Here is an 18,584-nt window from a genome sequence, read left to right on the forward strand (position 1 = left end):
GGTTAATCAGCTGTATATATCCCAAAACAGGTGCTCGGAGCTAGTACTAGTCTATGACTTTTAAGTAACAATTATATTTATATTCACAATCAGTGGCGGATCGAAGGGGGATGGGATCCGGGGGTTTGATTCCCCTTTTTGTGAACGATCATTGCATTTAACCAGAGACATATATGTCTAAGGGGGCCCGCTCCAGTCATGCTTCAGTGATTCACTATATAATCAACCAAATTTTTCCCACCAAAGGGGGGCCCAGGACCCCCCACCCCCCCCCCCCCCCCCCCCCACCCACCTGGATCTGCCTATGTATTAAGACCCCCTTTATCCTGGCTAGAATCGCCCCTGATATTACATGTAAATCAAGTCCTGGGTTAATTACTGTTAGCATAATAGCATAACGGTAATCACAAAGAATGTGGTATTTTAAAAAGGACGAGGATTTATAAATATACAATTCTTGAAGAGGGGGAGAGTGCACTCGGTACGTCTAAACACCGCTCAGGACTTCCTGAGTGCACTCAGGACATATAAAGTGCACTCAGGACATGAAATAGTTGTTTCAGTGAGCAGTGAAGATATGCATTCGATAGATAATTTAATTCTCCATCTTATAATTTTTGTTTTGATAAAATCAATTTAATATTTAAGAAGTTATTGAAGTTTTCATTGGCACGCGCCGATTTTATGAAATATGTCAGGCATGACCGATAATTATATTGAATATCAATTATCATGTTGATTAGGTCGTTTGATCTTTAATAATTAGGAGTGATTAGTAATGGTACTAACCTCATACAAGTAAGCTTGGCAAACAAACAAAACCAAGATGTCTTTTGAAAAATATAGAACAATGAAGATATATTGTTTTAGAAAAAAATGTTAAATAAACTTTTCGTTTTGTTTGTAATAATTGAAGCCATTTGAGAAATATGAGTAATCTACATGTAGTTGGGAAATTTTAATTCAATTTATTTCATTTGAAAACGTTCAAAAATATCGATATAAATTATTGCAAAATGTGGCGATTATTTCTAAACAATTTCATGTAGTAAGATTTGGTTTTACATTGAGCTCGTTCTTGTCCAGTATTAAGATTCCTTGAGCAGTTTTAATGTAAAAGTAAATTCTGAAGAATGATTTGTTGTAAAACAGTGAAAAGAAAATGTCTAAATTTTATTTCTGAGTAATACGATTGTTTAACAAATCAGCATTTAGTAAGATTTTATTTCTCATTTAAATGGTTTTTGTCCATGCAGTAATACATGCCTAGAACGAATTTCAATGTGTAAATAAATTCTGAAAAAAAATGAATTTGTCTCCGTTTTCTGAAAATTATCATATTTGGGTATTATTTCTAAACATTTTGTAAGTAAGATTGTAGTATGATTCTAAACTAAGTTAAATAAAATTATTTTTTTATTGTAAAACAAATGAAAAAAATATTTAATTTTGTTTCTCAGATCTTCCCATGTTTATTTTTGTCAGTTTACTGTCCTAAATAAGTGCTATCGTATATTGAACTCTCGCCATTTATCCTATTTTGGTATTTTACTGTAAAAAAAAATATGAACATTTCGGTCCGTACAGAAAACATGATGTATCATTTCAATGTTGGTTTTCGAAAACAAAAGAACAGCGAGCAAGACTATTTCGGAGACTGTTGATTGACACGAAATCCGTTCAAACCACGACTAAGTCTTCGTGCACATATTTTGAAGTGCCAAAACCCCAGAAACTTGCTCGTAAGCCAAACCAAAGAAAAAGACCAAGGACAGCATGTACGCAGCCAGATATTAGACTTAGCAAATCACATAAATAAATTCATCTAAATATTGTCATTGTAAATATTGTACATAATTGTCTTCTCTATACCTATGTATATGGTTTATTGAGAGTAAAGATATACAAATTCAATAAAATTTGACATTCAGTAAACATTGTTTTTGTTTATTAAGTTGATTTGGAGAGAGGGAAAAAAATCCCAAAGAAAAACAAAAATCGAACTTGTTACAGAAAAACGGCAACTATAAAATAACACGATTTTTTTATTTTCTTTATGCATGAACTGCAGACCACAACAAAATTAATTTAGCCGTCATCATGAAAAATAAACTGAAAAAGTACATCGAATAATACCCAAATATGATAATTTAAATACAATTAAATACAACAATGATGAAGTAGAGCAGAATATAATGGTACAACAGTGCCAGCGTTCTGAAAATCCATAGGTATCCATAGTAGAAATGTTTTTTTTTCTCCATAAACGTAAAATTTACTATGCATAATTTAAATTTAACTACATTAAACAATCCCTAAAAACTTAAAACATCGTGTTATTAATTTTAAACGTAACACTGTACTAACAACACAATTCATAATAAAGATAATCCAATCAATTTTGTTGATTGAATAATTCACGGCTCAGTAGTTGTGTAATCAGTGACACGTGCCCTCATTATTTTATAAGAATTGACATATCTATCTAAGTTCGATTTCAAATTCTACCAAAATTTAACTCTTAAATAAGTAGCGTGTAACGAATATATACAGCCATCCTGTGTGCAAATACGATGCCTATAAAGGGTCCTGAGTGCACTCAGGAGGTCCTGAGCGGTGTTTAGACGTACCCGAGTGCACTTCACGATGATCGAAAAAAAAGTGCCTTGCATGTTATTTTCATCATCTTGTCTGAAACAGTCTGAATAATGAGCTTCAAGGCGAAGCGCGAAAATAAGTCATGTGAAATACTAACGTTGTACGGACAAACCCTTAAATCCCTCAATGTTATGTCAAATGAATTATAGCGAGGAAAATTAAATTTAATTTAATATCAAAACTAAATATTTGTTATATTTCGCTCCTGATTTTTCAAGAAATCATAGAATCAATCAATGTATAAATTTCAATTATGCATGTCTGTGTGAGATCCATTTCATGAGACCATGGAAGTAATATTGAATATTACTTCCATGATGAGACCAAGGATTTCTATAAAATCCTTGATGGGACCCTTTATATATATATGTCTCTGATACCGTTTTCTATTTTCCCCGGAAAAAATTTAAAAAATATATAATCTTTTGGGAAATAATCCGATTTTGTTGAATTATTTCCTTTCATAATTATGATAAATCCTTTTAGTTCTTCAATTTTAAATTAAAATAAATATTTCATTTTGATCTAACGACAAACTTTTTAAATTGTAGTGGCATGGTCAGTCAACTGATTAGTTGCATGGCTGATTACCAGTTTACTGGTGACCCAGTAATTTTCCATATGACAGTGGCGTGTACCCTTGGGGTGTGTATAACTTATTTTGAATACCTTAATTTTCTGGGGAACATCCTGTCCACGTGTAAAACTTAGTATATATTGCAACAGATGACATTAAACAAATTTTCTTTGTAGCATCGGTGTCCATTTCATGTTCAACCACTCAAAATTTTCACAAAAAAGATAATATAATAAAATCATTAAAAAAAAAGATTAAAAAAATACTAGCAAATAAACTTCGCAATGAGTAAACGGGGATTTGTGTTTTAAAGGGCTTATTTCCAGTGAATATATTTTATACTAGATAACTAGACCTGAGATAACTTTTTTTTTGTAATATATATTTTATTATTTTCATATCATTCTCAAATCTCGATCATCTTAAATAAAGATGTATAAAAAATAATTTTGTTATAACTCATAAATATATGGTTAATCATAATTGTTACAAATTATAAAATGGTAAGTCAATGCCCGATGTGCCGCCGTCTGTTGCAAAACAACGATTTAATCTTTTAAATGAAAGACGTGCACTGCCTTCATCGGAATAGAGGAAAGTCCACCTAGTGTACATTAAAGAGTATCCGTTTGTTATGCTGAAAAAAAAGAGATCATCATAAACTTTTTAGCAGACCTTCTCGTGTAAAAAAAACAAACTTTTAACTGAATTAAACAAAAAATTATCAAACAAAACTCATTAGAAAACTCATAGTAACATTTTGTTTAGACCTGAGATAACTTATAGTAAGATTATTTATATAGAACAATAAAAAAAAATGTCCAATCTGATACACGTACCTATAATCTGGGACTATTATACTAACTATTTTTTTTGTATAATAGTCCCAGCTATTATGTACAAAATTTTGAACAGCTTCAAATATATGGCCTTATCATTGGTAATGTATCATATTTGTATCAGTTATTGCTGAACGTGTAACCAAATTAAAATGAAAAAATAGGCTCGAAACCGCATTTTTTAAAGATATTTTTTTCAATCCCAAAATAGATAAGAGATATGCAGATTAATTAAAGTCCCGATGAGAAGATTCACTTTCTTTTCTACCGAAGTAAAATTTAAATATATAAACAAAGATTTAGGATATCAATAAATTATTAAATTCATCAATTTATTAAATTTGAACATGTGAACCAAACAACGAAAAAAAATAAACGGGAAATTGGCTATACCTTTTTGGTATTAGCCATGAAGCCATGTATGTACCAGCCATTTTAACTTATTGTTTTCTTAACCTTTAAAGAATACATTTTAAAATGAACTACTTTATTTATAGTAGTTCAAGAAAAATATATATATATATTAAAAAGTTTTAAATTTTGTCCATGCTGTGCATAAAATAGGGAAAAAAAAATAAGGCTGAAAATGCACCAAATATTTATATTCAATATGAATATTCACATTTTGTCTATTACAACAATTTTTGAACAACTTGTTGTTGTAATAGACAAAGTGTGAGTATTCATATTGTATATAAATATTTGGTGCATTTTCAGTCGTATTTTTTTCCTATATATATTATATGGCCTTCCAAATACCGTTTCGATCCCTAACATCACTGAAGAGACATTAAATGTCGAAATCCGGATATGGTGTACAAATTTTTGCACCTCATGTTTGCGGTATACCATCTTTTCCGTAAGTTTATTGTTTTCTGTTTGGTATTTAATTAATATGTAAGATCCATTTTTTACATCTGGTGATCAATTTATTTGGTAATAGCCAATGGCAGTCAGCAGGGTTTAAGAACATCAGTTGTTCGACCTGTTAGTCAAATGCGTTTTGTTAAAATATACTTTTTCACTTTTTGGTCTTTTGGAAAATGTTGTTTATGCTGTATTTAGACCCCTCTACCAAGAAATTTGTTTTACATGCACACGTATAAAAATTGCGGTTTTTATCCAACGCAATCATAGGTTTGAACGTTGTTTTCAATTTAGACGTGTATATATATATATATATATATACATATATATTAGATAACTCTTTCCTTTATATTCAATGGAACAAGAAGCGAATTCGTAAGCGAACTAGAGTAACTATAGAAATAGCGTCGTTACAGGTCTTCTTCTGACCGGCAATAAATCCTTAGCAGTAATGATAGTGGAACGTCCATTGGGTTGTGCTCAGACACGTCCGAATGGGGACGCTGAATCCTTGCAGCAACTCTTCAAGTGGACTATAAGTAGCCTGGTATTAGGCCAATTTTCTGTCCATCCTTTTTCGTTGGCAGTCGAAATTTTCCGACCGTATCACGGGCGGTCTCAATTACAAGACCTACATGTACCTATCATATATATTCGGTACGTCAGACACACCTGACATTAATCAACCAAAAACTCAATATTTTACAGTAGGGAATGAATATCTCCAGATGAAGATTACATTATGACGTATGTTTTTTTTTAAAGACCAACAAATCGATTTTTATCACCAAATTTGTCTTTGCTGAGATTAACACTAAAAAAGTATTATAACAAAACGTAACGATTGAAAACTCACAGTTCAGTTTTTAAGATGTTTTTTTCTTTGGAAACTAACAGACTAATTTTCAAAAAGTTTTTTTCTTGATCCATTATTTATGAAAACGAATTGTAAACAAAAGTTATTCTCAAATATTAATAATGATCAATGATTGTAAAGAAAAAAAATCCATCATAGTAGTTTGTTAATTTACTGGCTCCATGGTGTTAAACATGTCACCTTTCTTTTACAAATAACTGATTAAAAATATGAAGCCTTTACTGTAAAATAAATCATTCTAATAAAAATAAATTCATCCAGATTTTTCTCTCATAACCTTTCAACAGTTATTGTAAACTAATTTATTCGAACTATAATAGTCCTATGACTTGCTGTCCGTTTACCAATATTTATACTTTATAAAATGTTTTCATATTCATTGATCATTAACTTCATGTTTTGCGAATACTTATAAGGGGGTAATTATTATAGTCAGTAATAGCTAACAATTTATCTAAAGAAAACGAGATGCTATATTCAAATTCTGAGATATGAATCTAGTTCTTTAAAAAAAAATTCTCCACAACAAAAATTCTACACTTTCAATTATCTGGGTCTTTTTGTCTCCGCTTCGAAGCCGCCATCCCGTACCAGACATATTTATTCGTTTGGCAATATACAATCATGTAAGCAATATACAACAGGCAGTAGATCTGAATTTGTGAATTGTTATTTTGGATTTTACCTGATTAGGACGTGTCTCGTTGAATTTTCTAATAAACTTACACACACATAATCTGACTTTTAATCGTAATGTTATGAGATCTATAAGAACATAGAGCTACTGTATAGGCCTAGTTGCATGCAAGTCTTTACAAATTATATATTTTGGTATGCTATAGTTGTTTTTATAGACTATTTGTCATTTGGCCTTTTTTTGTTGTTGTTTTTTTAGTTTTTGACATGGCGTTGACTCGAGTTTGATATATTATGCATCTTTTGTGCTGTATTTTAACAATTATTTACAAGCATGCTGCATGTTTACACATTCATCACTATACCGCATCTAAATATAGCTTTATTGCAAAAAAAAATAAGGAGATGTAGTATGATTGGTGATGAGACAACTATCAACCAGAATTTAAAATACCTTATATAAGCAATTGTGACTTACTTTCTTTACTCAGAGTGATCGTAAATTAATCAGATAAGCTGGAGGAGGGGTGGGGGTCATATAGACCCTTATTAAATGAAAAGAAATTAGCATTAGCTTTTTGTGATAAATATATAATAAACTCACAGTAACAGAAATAGCTCTTGAAAGCTCTGTCAGATCCCGGCACTTTTAACTGTTTTTTGACACGTGCTAAAAAATGCAGCACCTGGTTACAAAGGGCTTATTTGACAAATTATCATCTTTCGTAATCTAAGTTATAAAATCTAAATTCTAAGTGATCTAAAATGTTCATGACTAACGAGTATTTTCACTTGTACGATTTTTCTGTGAAATGAGTCTAAGAGTATATACATGTATATCAGGATACTGACTGCATAGTAAAATATTTATGTACCATTTGTTGCGACTCATTTTGGTCTTTTAAGTAAGTTTCCTTCCCCTGCATTACTTGATCGCTTTTGTAAAAAATAAACAGCACAACAACAACAGCACTCGACGTCAGTATTGTACCAAAAAATGAAAAAAATATTCAAAAAGAAGGCTCATAAAATTCAAATATTGGTAAGCACACACACTAACTTGTCACTACAGACATGATCTTTTTGTTGATGCGCCAAACTCGTTTCGTCCACAGGACGATGTCGATGGTGGGGAAAACCTAGTCCAAATAATTATGACGTCTTGCAAGGCTATTTAGGCGTCCCAGAAAAAAAAATAGCCTTGCCAGACGTCATAATTATTTGGACTAGGGAAAAACCAACAAATCATTAGTTCCCCAAATGAGTATCCTAGTTTAAAGTTTTTTATTAATATATACATGATTTAGCTATTTCATATTGGAATGGCACATATTCATGAAAAATCAACAAATGATCTGAAAGTCGGAAAGATGAATATAGTCCTCTGACTTCACAAACTTGGAAACAGTTGTGATGTTGCTTCGCTGAGCTATAGATAACCATACGACCATCAACAATGAGCAAAATTCACACCATATAGACATAGGTGCTTGAGGACAGGAGTCGAGATTCACGTTGATAGTAAAAACAAAACAGGATCCTGTCCTCAAGCACCTATGCATATAGAAAGCTGTAAATATAATAAAAGGCCTCGAAATGACAAATGTAAAACAAATCAACAAGAAGCCATACATTTATAATTGAATTAAAAATAGAATTGAAAATAGAAATGGGGAATGTGTCAGAGAGACAACAACCTGCCCAAAGAGCAGATGAGTCGGTCACCAATGTGACTTCAATGCAGCGAGAAAATCCCACAGCCTGAGGCGTGCTTCAGCTGGCTCCTTAACAAAAATGTATACTAGTTCAGTGATAATGGACGTCATACTAAACTCCGAAATATATAAAAGAAACTAAAATTAAATATCGTACAAAACTGACAAATGCCACATATAGGCTCCTGACTTGGGACAGGTGCAAAAATATGGTGGGGTTAAAAGCCTATATACTGTAAATTTCAGAAATTGTTGCATGCATTTATTAATATTGCCAATTAACATAATCATGATAATTTCCCTTTCAATTTAAAAAAAAAATCTGATTTAAGTTTTTATTGTATATTGAGACTTTGGATAGTCTCAAGAATGCTTTCACCAATTTTTATGAAACTTTGGTGAATTGATTTTAAATATTGACATAAACTCCCTTTACATTTTTATGACCCATAGTCATGTGATAGTGGGTCAACCCTTGACCGTCTGTCCGTCTGTCCCAAAGTCATTGGTTTTTGTTCTCTAATTTAGTTTGCCTCAACCAAATGTTATAAAACTTTTACAAAAGCTTATTACCACAATACTCAGATCAAGTGTGAATTTTGGTGGTGTCAGTGTTACCATTCTAGAGTTATGCCCCTTTACAAATGGAAAAATTGCTGAATTTTTGGTTTCCGGCTCTCTATCTTTAACTTTAGTTTGCCTCAACCAAATGTTATGAAACTTGCACACAATGCTTATTACCACAAAAAACAGTTTGAATTTTGGTGGTGTCACTTTTACTGACTCAGTCTGTTCTAGAGTTATGTCATTTACAGATGGAAAAAATGATGAATTTTATGTTTCCGTCCTCTAAATTAAGTTTGCCTCAACCAAATTTTATTAAACTTTAACGCAATACTTTTTACCTCAAAATCAGATCAAGTTATAATTTTAGTAGTATAAATTTTACTGTTCTTCAGTTATCTTCCTTTATAACTTTATATGATATGCAAGCCGGAGTATCATCCCCTATTTATTTTTATATAAGATGCAGAGTTATGGAATTTTAGTTGTTGGAAAATTGTTTAAAATTGTCCATTTTCACACTTTGGAAGGTTTTAGAATTGTATTTGTTCAAAAATCACGGCCTTAAACTTACAAAATGTATATACACTTGCAATATCCCTTAAAATGGAGCCAAATTATTTTCATGTTTTGTTTCAATGAATACCACTCTGTGTGCATGTCCTTTTTTAGCTCATCTGGCTCGAAAGGCCAAGTGAGCTTTTCTCATCACTTGGCGTCCGTCGTCGTCCATTGCCGTTGTAAACTTTTTACATTTTGAACTTCTAGAGAACCACTGAATTCCTTATGAGGTGCTGACCAAGAGTTGTTACTTTGTTGCCGATCTATCATCCAAGATGGCCGGCAGCGGGGGACTTAGTTTAAGATAGGACCCTATAGGAAATACATACAAATGTCTTCTTTTAGAGAACCACTGAATGGAATGAAACCAAACATAGCATGAATGTTCCTTATGAGGTGTTGACCAAGTGTTGTTACTCTGTAGCTGATGCATCATCCAAGACGGCCGCCAGCAGAGTAGGACAATATTAAACCAAATATGGCCTCAATCATTAATAAAGTATCTGTTATGATTTTTATCTTTTTTATATGATTTCAAAAACCCAAATAGAGTCAGGTGAGCGACACAGGCTCTTTAGAGCCTGTAGTTTTGTTTTTTCTAGGTGGGGGAGGGGGGGGGGGGGGTGGTCTTAGTTGCGCAGTGCTCAGAGTTTTTCTATAATGTAGTTGATCTTAAAATTCATTTAAAGCATAAACCCAAGCTAAAAGGGCAACAAGCTTATCAAGCACTCATGGTACAGCTTTTTATTAAACACGTATTGATATATACATTAAACAGCAAAATAATTATTGATGCAAGATGTCATTAAATAATAATTTTTACTCTTTTTATGTGTAGGACAAGAACTATAGAAGATGCAGAGAAATTATAAACAGCAGAAATGATAGGCAATTTAAAATTTGCAGAAGTCAACAAAAACTAAATGGTAAGTAAACTCATCATAGATACCAGGATTAAATTTTGTATTTACGCCAGACGCGCGTTTCGTCTACAAAACACTCATCAGTGATGCTCGATAAGACTCATAAGGCCACTTTTATAAAAGTTATTGCCCTTGAAAGATGATTATCATGATTATTATAAAAATAAAAAGATGTGGCATATTAAATATGAAAACTATTGATCATTGCTCTAAGAAAGCAACTATAGGCCAGTGACGGCCTTCAATAATGAGAAAGTCCATAAAGGTTATATAAAAATAAGAAGATGTGGCATGATTGCCAATAAGACAACTCTTCACCAGACAACAAATGACATACCGGTAGATTTCCTGCAAAAAAATAAACAGTCCGAACTAAGCAGGAAATGTATACCTTTCTCTTAATCGAAAAGACACAAAGATCTGTTAGTACTCACAGCTACTGACAGCTAGTTAAAAATCAATAAAAACTAATACATGTAATAAAAAAATCAGGTTTGTGAGCACTCAACCCTACCTTAACCTTGGACAGTGGTTTAACAGCTCAACATATAAAGAACAAACTGTAAAAATAACCGTTGCAATTGCCTCAACTCGAAAGATTGATAAAATGCACAAAATCAACTACCGGGGTAATATAAAAACCCATAGACAAAAAGCACGGAATTAAGAGAACTCACAAGTCATGCAAGTAAGAAAGGAAATATTCTTAAAATGTTCATAAACATGACAAAATAAGCTTTTTTATTGCTGTTTCTCTCTCCATTTATAACATTTTATTTGTTTATTTTGTGTATTTATAGGTGATCAGACATCTTGGTTTTCATGATCAATAGGTCAATACTGAAGAGGAAACTGAAAGTTGATATCTATCTACATGGTGCGCTAATTGGATTAATGTGAAATGGAATGTGTGCTTTCCTGCAAAAAAGAAATAGGAAATTTCATCATAATCACATGATAATGGCTATAAACAAAATGGAGTTCTATCATAGATGCAGAAAAACACAATTGTATAAATGCAACAACATATTATATATATTCGTCGAAAGAAGGGAGAAATGAAGAAAAAAATAGTATTTTGTTGTTGAAAGGAACACCAGCTTTATCCACTCATTTACATCGCTCCCTCATATCAAATATACTGAAGAAGATCTTCGAAGAACAAATTGCAAAAATGTTTTCTCTAAGAATTGAAGGAAATTGTTTAGTGAATGGAATAATTTATGTTATGAACTTTTACGTAGTGAATTGAATAACTGTACACAGCAGCTGAAACAGAGGAAAATTAAAATTTACAAGAAAAGTGTTTATTTTATTATTTAATTTGCAAATATGAACGCATTCTTAAGAACTCCACAAATGGTATGACATTCAAATTGGTTGCTTATTAATGTATACAATTGAATTGAAACAATAACAAAGAAAACAGAATACTTTGCTACAAAAAATATTTTAAAAATCAAAGTTAAAGTCATATAAAGTATGTACAATACCTTGACCTAAACAGTCAGACTCACTATATTGTTTTTGTATGTCATGATAATTTTGAGTCAAAAATTTATTAAAGTTTAAATATCATTTGTATCATTTATTAAGTCTTGTAAACATAATGTTCATACTGTTTGTATAGTGAAGAAATTTACAATGAGTAAAAATAGGGGAAAGCATTTCCTACAGGGAAAGTTGATGTACAGAAATTTCCTTAGAGGAAATTTGGAGAACAATGTTTTCCTTAGAGGAAATTTGTGGTATTGAATTTTCCCTCAATGAAAAGTGTTTGTTAAATATTTCCTGAAAGGAAATTGCAGTTGACAAAATTTCCCCACAGGAAAAAGTATTTCCTCCAAGGAAAATTTGAAGCTGCAAATTTTCTCAGAGGAAAATTTGAAGCCTCAAATTTCCTCAGAGGAAAATTTGAAGCCTCAAATTTCCTCAGAGGAAATAAAATTTCCTCAAAGGAAAATTTGAAGCCGCAAATTTCCTCACAGGAAATAGAATTTCCTCAAAGGAAACATTAATGCAGCAAATTCCCTAAGGGAAATCTTTTTCCCATGAGGAAAATACAATTTCCCTTAAGGAAAAATCTTTTTCCTTTAGGGAAATTTGATTTCCCTTGAGGAAAACTACTTTTCCTCTGAGGAAATTGTTGAAAAAAGAGGCATAACTTTTTCAACAGTGGTGCTAGAGCCAAAATTTTTTAGGACAAATATCAGGGAACCAATACCAACCAAGTAATCAACTTCATTTAGACTTAACTCCAAAAATTAAGGTGACAACTTTTGCACTCAGCGGAAGTGCAAACTTGTCCCGGAGACTGTTCATGTCTAAAAGATTAATATCCAAAAAAAATAATTTACAATAGTATTTTGTTAACCTTTTAATGACGGATTTTTTTTTACCATGGGGGTATTTTTTGTTTCGTTACTGAGGATATGTTTTGTCCCTTACGAATCTATATGAAAAATTTGACTCCAATAGGGATAAATTTTGTTTCATAGAAAAAACGGTAGTTATAATCCGATAGTTTTTTTTTTTTCATTTTTATCGGATATAATAGTTATTTTGAAAAATACAAACAATTCATTGAAGTTTCGTATGCATCTATCAAGATCCAGCAACTTTTGTCTAGTATAAAGGATTGCCTCGGTCTATAGCTCAAAACGGTATTATTTGTTTTGCTTACATTGGTGGAATAATGAAATGTATGTTTCAGAAATTTACACAAGTTTAGTTTCGGCTTTGACTCCCGGGGACACTGTCGTTTACAGTAAAAGACGAAACTCTACACATGTACGTCCTTATAAAAAAGAAGATATGATTGCCAATGTTCATAATTATATCATAATTATTGTTCTCCCCCTAATAATGAATCTATAATAGATGCCACTGGACGTTAAACGATCAACTATTAATTCACCCATCTTATCCTTTTAGTTTTGTTGAAAATTTGCATATCACTGAATACTTGAAACAACTGCAGATTTGCACTAAAGTTTGGAAGCCGAAATTATTGCACATATAAAACACTCATTCACATCCCTACATTTTGATCCCATCACAAAACAACACTTTATAAATTTCTAGGAACGCTCAATGCTAAATATTTGAAAGACAAAGAATGTATAAAATAGATAAGAGTGTAGAGCTATATGACCAATAAAGGACCTACACATTCACAACATTCTTTGTATATATGTGTCTGTCCAAAGTCAAAAGCACGTAGTTCAGTGGTTGTTATAACTTCAATTCTGTTATATATTTTGGCTTTTTTTGTGGCAAGACTGCTTTGTCATAAAGAAGGCCGTTAGTTTGCTCAATTGAATTGTTTTAATTTTTTTCATGTCGGGACGGGGCCTTTAATAACCGACTTTACGGTTTCCGTATTTTTCATTATTGAAGGTCGTATTGATATAACTGCTAACATTCCTCTTGATTTGAACTTTCTTGAATAGTTGTCTCACTAGCAATTATACCACATTTTCTTATTTTTAAGCCAACTTAGTCTGCTGTAGCTGAAACCTACGTTTCTTAAAAAAAATCTATTATATTAAATTTATATACTGACAATTTAAGAAATGTTTGTCATAGATATCTGTTCGTGATATACAGTAGAGATCACTTCTAATCTCTCATAAAGTCTGTCAGAATCTGTCAGGAGAACTGTTCTAGGACAGTATGTACATTTAGAACTGTCATTCTGACACCTTTTAGACAGTTCTAGCTAGAACAGTTCTACCTAGAACTGATTTAGACAATTCTACCTAGAACTGATCCTGACAGTTCTACCCTAGAACAGTTTTAGACAGTTCTACGACTAGAACAGTTTTACGACTAGAATAGTTCTAAGATTAGAACTGATTTGGTCAGTTCTACGGCTAGAATTGATTTAGTCAGTTCTATCAATTATTATAGAACAGTTTTAAGAACTCTTTGTCTTAAATATAAATAAGTCATTAGAATATAATATATATTAAAAAATTCTCATCACAGCACTGTTTTAACATTTCTCGTTACGGAAAATGTCGTAACTGCAGCGACATCATTTAGAACTGTTCTACAATCCTGATAGGTTTGGTCAGTTCTACGGCTAGAACAGTTTTAGACAGATCTGCTGACAGTTCTACGGTTAGAACTGATTTAGTCGGTTCTGCTGACAGTTCTACGGTTAGAACTGATTTGGTCAGTTCTGCTGACAGTTCTACGACTAGAACTGATTCGGACAGTTCTAACTAGAACAGTTTTAGACATTTCATCCCTAGAACTGATCCTGACAGTTCTACCTAGAACTGATTCTGACAGTTCTACTTAGAACAGTTCTAGGGTAGAACTGTTCTAGGAAGATCTGTTTTAGGAAGAACTGTTCTAGCACAGTTTAGAACAGTTCTATGACAGATTATTCTGACAGTTCTAATGAGCGGTTAGAAGTGATAACCATGGAAGTATCAAACATTTTAGCTATGAAGATGTGTTAACCCTTAAATAAACCTTATTTCTTGGGGCAATACCTACGGGAATTAAAATCATTACTTAAAATAAAAACCATTATTAGAAAATCGGTATAAAAGTGTTTGCAATTATCAAAATCAAGTAAAAAGAAGTGTATATATATATATATATGTATGAATCGGAGGTGCAATGGGGATCATGAAGTTTGATGGTCACGCGTGAAGTGCGCTGGTCTGTGCCGAAGTGCGATGAGCCGTTCGATGGTGACTATGGTTTATATGACGCGGGATACCTATAGATTACAGTCTACATATGTGCAATTATTATGATCAGTATACTTGTTTCAATGTCAGTATATAAAGCATTTACTAGTGTTATGTTCTATGGATGTATTAGTTACAGTTGCATACTAATTGAGAGATCGTCTTTTTTGATGTTCTGCATGTGGAAATTATTCTTGCTTCAACATGTATCTTTACTTTGTTCCTCTAATGAGATCCTCATTTACGGTTATATTATAATAATAATAGTTCGTGGACCCGTATTTATTTAGGGAATGCCACTCTCCATCGTACGTAAAAAAAACCTTTCGTACATTTCACGTTTCAGAGTCCTAAATGTATATTGAATTTTACTCAGAACACAGAAAGTTGATAACAGCGGGGGTTACGCTTAAACCTCTTATTATAGATGTCAGGTAACCTACTTGTGATTATGTTGGATTGCTGCCTGATTGACGAATACCCGTCATTTTATATATATATATATATTTGTTTTAGGGATGCATCCAGTTGCACCTTTTCATTTAAAATATATTTTCGTGACGTAACCTCAAAAGATTAGTCACTTCAATAAAAAAAAATTAAGGGAAAATGAAACATCTTCTCGCATGTTACACTTTGGGTTATTGTTCTCTTCGACAAAATACTGCCTTGAATTTCAATTTTGATATAAATATAAAGAAGCCACAATTTGGTTCCTTAAATAAAATGGATTTTTTTTTAAATCACTAAAGCTAGGTAAAGCCTATCTCTTGATATATGCTCTTAAATTCAGCAACTGTTAGAGACCGACCGTGCGAGGGCTCAGCCTGTATAGCCAGTCAAGGTCGTTAAAACTTTCATCATCCCTTTAGAGATTTTTTTTTAAATACGATGGTTTTTGCCTTTTTCGAAACTAAAACGTGATCAAATATAACTGGTGGCCTTCGGCTGTTATCTGCTCTTTTGGGGTTTTTGTCTCTTTGACATATTCCCCATTTACATTATCAATTTTGAATAAACTAAAAATATGATAAACAAATGTATTCTTGTTGTTAGATCAAAATACATTTAACAAGCCAGTGCGTTGACGGTACGTCTAAACACCACCTAGTCCGCCTTGATGCACTAAGCTCCTGAAACTGCACTAAGCCCATGACGGAACAGTCATATAAGCACCAAGGTCTTTCAGTACGATAAAGCTTTGAATAAAGAGCATATATTTAAATGTTGGTGTAAATATATTCTGAAATGAAAGAGTTATTAACATTTCACATGGCACGGGCCGACTTTTGTGTAATGTGTCCAGGGACGATATGCATAAAACCACTTAAGTTAAGATATCCAATCGTAGTACTAATCTATCGTAGGACATGATGAAAAATCCGTCCGTTCGGAAAAATCTGTTATGCATATCAGCCCAGTTGTCATATTGTTGATTGAATCCACTGAAGCTTGACGAATTCATAAATTCAACACTAAGGATATGAATGAAAGGTTAAATATGTACCAAGAACATTAATTAAGATAAATCATTATATTAAAAAAATATGTTAAAAGTTGGTTAGAAGATCTAAAGAGATTTAAAAGTTTTTAACATTGTCAACGTGGCACGCGCACTTCTTGTGTAATGTCTGATCACCTTGTTAATAGATCCAATCAATTTTGAGGGATCATCTTTTAACTAGTAAATTATATTTCTTTGTTGCTAATTAGTAATGATTAAAGGGCTGTTGATCTTTTCTTTGATGCTTTGTTAGAAAAATTATATTTGGAAAAGTGTTTGTTTGCGCTTTTTGAAATAAAAGATTTGCGGAAATAACAGTAAAAACAATAGAAATTGGCTTTTACTCAAAGCTGAGTATATTGTAGTCTGTTTCTTTTCTTTTGTTTCCCACTTACTGTTTCAATATTTGCACGAATAGACACAAATTATAATACAGACTTATTTCAAATATAAAGTTAAAATGTGGCGTCCTTGGGGTTCAATGCAACCCAATATCAACAAGTATGACAGACCGCTTGAAATTCTGCAAGAGGTAATTATCATTAAATTTTTATTTCATATAGAATAGGGAGTTATGGTATGATTGCCAATGAAACAACTATCCACCAGAGATTGGATGACAAAGATAAAAGCAATTACAGGTCACGCAGTACGACCTTAAACGATGAGAAAACCCATAGCATATAGTGCTTTGATTCAAGTTATATTCTACTGAATTTACTATATCGATAATTTTACATTCGTTACAATTACGTAATATATATATATATAAATCCTGTGTCCAGGTGAAAAATAACAACATGTGGTTTGTATGTCAGGTGAGAAATGACAAGGGGTGGTATGTATACTAAAATGTTTATCGTCTTCCATTATACATGAGGGTGTGGATGGGGGTTTACAAAATAAAAAATCATTGACAAAAAATAAAGAATACAGAAAATAACCAGACAAATATATAGAAAAGAAAATGATGAGGTACTAGAATATATGGAATAAAGAATAATCGGCAAAAAGTATAACGAATAGAAAAAATTGCCTAAAATGATAAAATACAAAAAAAAATGAATCCCCATTCAGACCCTCATAATCTGGCGATGACATTTAGCTTTAGGGCTATTATGGGCAAACGATACAGTTTTAAACCCACAGTGATTTTTCACGAAAGTTCACATACAAGCTAATTTTTACAAAATCAATTTGAATATGTAATAAAAATTTATCTTCATGTGCTAAATTTAAAAGATAAATGGGTTTGAATTTTTCGACTTTTACTTAAAATTTCGGTTTCTTGGACATTTCTGTCCTTTAAACAGACATCCTTACCTTTTTTGTTTCAAAAGATATGCGAATTTGAGATTAGGAATATCTTCATTACAAAATTGGGCTCTACATGTGTGTAACAATTCTTTATTAATATTTAATTTTTGTTTAAATAAATTGATTTTAGAAAAAAAACCTGCATTTTTGTTGTATTATTTATTTAGTTGAAAAAGTCGGTTATTTCTTCATAAAAGTTGGAACGAATAGTCTTCATACAGTATCAAGCCAAACGTCATTTTTAAAAAGAGGGGTTCATGTCCCCTTTTTTTTAAGCTAATGGTTAAATCTCGAAAAAATGCATCTTTACCCGATATTTCACAGTTTGACGTCGCGAAAAATAACATTTTACGGCAGCAATTAATGTGTCGATAAAAAGAACGAGTTCTACAATACATAAAGTTCTGACAAAAAATTATTGTATAGGTAAATATTATTAAGGTCATCCAAAAAAGTTATAAGACTGATAATAACATACTAATTCAATTTCATGCAATTAGGTTTTAATGCTAAATGTTTTAGAAGAAAGAGTTTAATGTCTGTTTATTCAGATTAATTCTGCGAATTGTTTTTGTCTGCCAAAACTTCATAGAGAGAGATAAAGAGAATGACGACCAATTGAATAAAAATGGAGAATGTGTCAAAGAGACAACGATTCGACCAAAGAGCAGAAAAGGGTACGTCTAAACACGGCTAAGGACTCCTTAGTACACTAATGACGTATAAAATGCTACTAAGGACTAAATTTTATAGGGGTCCTATTTTTTTTTTTTTAACATAGGATAATCCGATTTCGCTATTTTTTTCTATAAATGAACTTTATCATATACTTAATAG

General features: G+C 31.9%; 1 long non-coding RNA gene across 1 annotated transcript; it reads left to right on the top strand.

The window, feature by feature from the left end:
• Positions 1–7,329: 7,329 nt before the first annotated feature.
• On the top strand, positions 7,330–11,246 carry LOC127718430 (uncharacterized). Its single transcript, XR_007989820.1, has 3 exons — positions 7,330–7,496; positions 10,133–10,220; positions 11,018–11,246. It is a non-coding gene; the product is annotated as an uncharacterized LOC127718430 (long non-coding RNA).
• The last annotated feature ends 7,338 nt before the right edge of the window (positions 11,247–18,584 follow it).

This window comes from Mytilus californianus, unplaced genomic scaffold, assembly GCF_021869535.1.
Source record: "Mytilus californianus isolate M0D057914Y unplaced genomic scaffold, xbMytCali1.0.p SCAF_10, whole genome shotgun sequence".
NCBI lineage: Eukaryota > Metazoa > Mollusca > Bivalvia > Mytilida > Mytilidae > Mytilus > Mytilus californianus.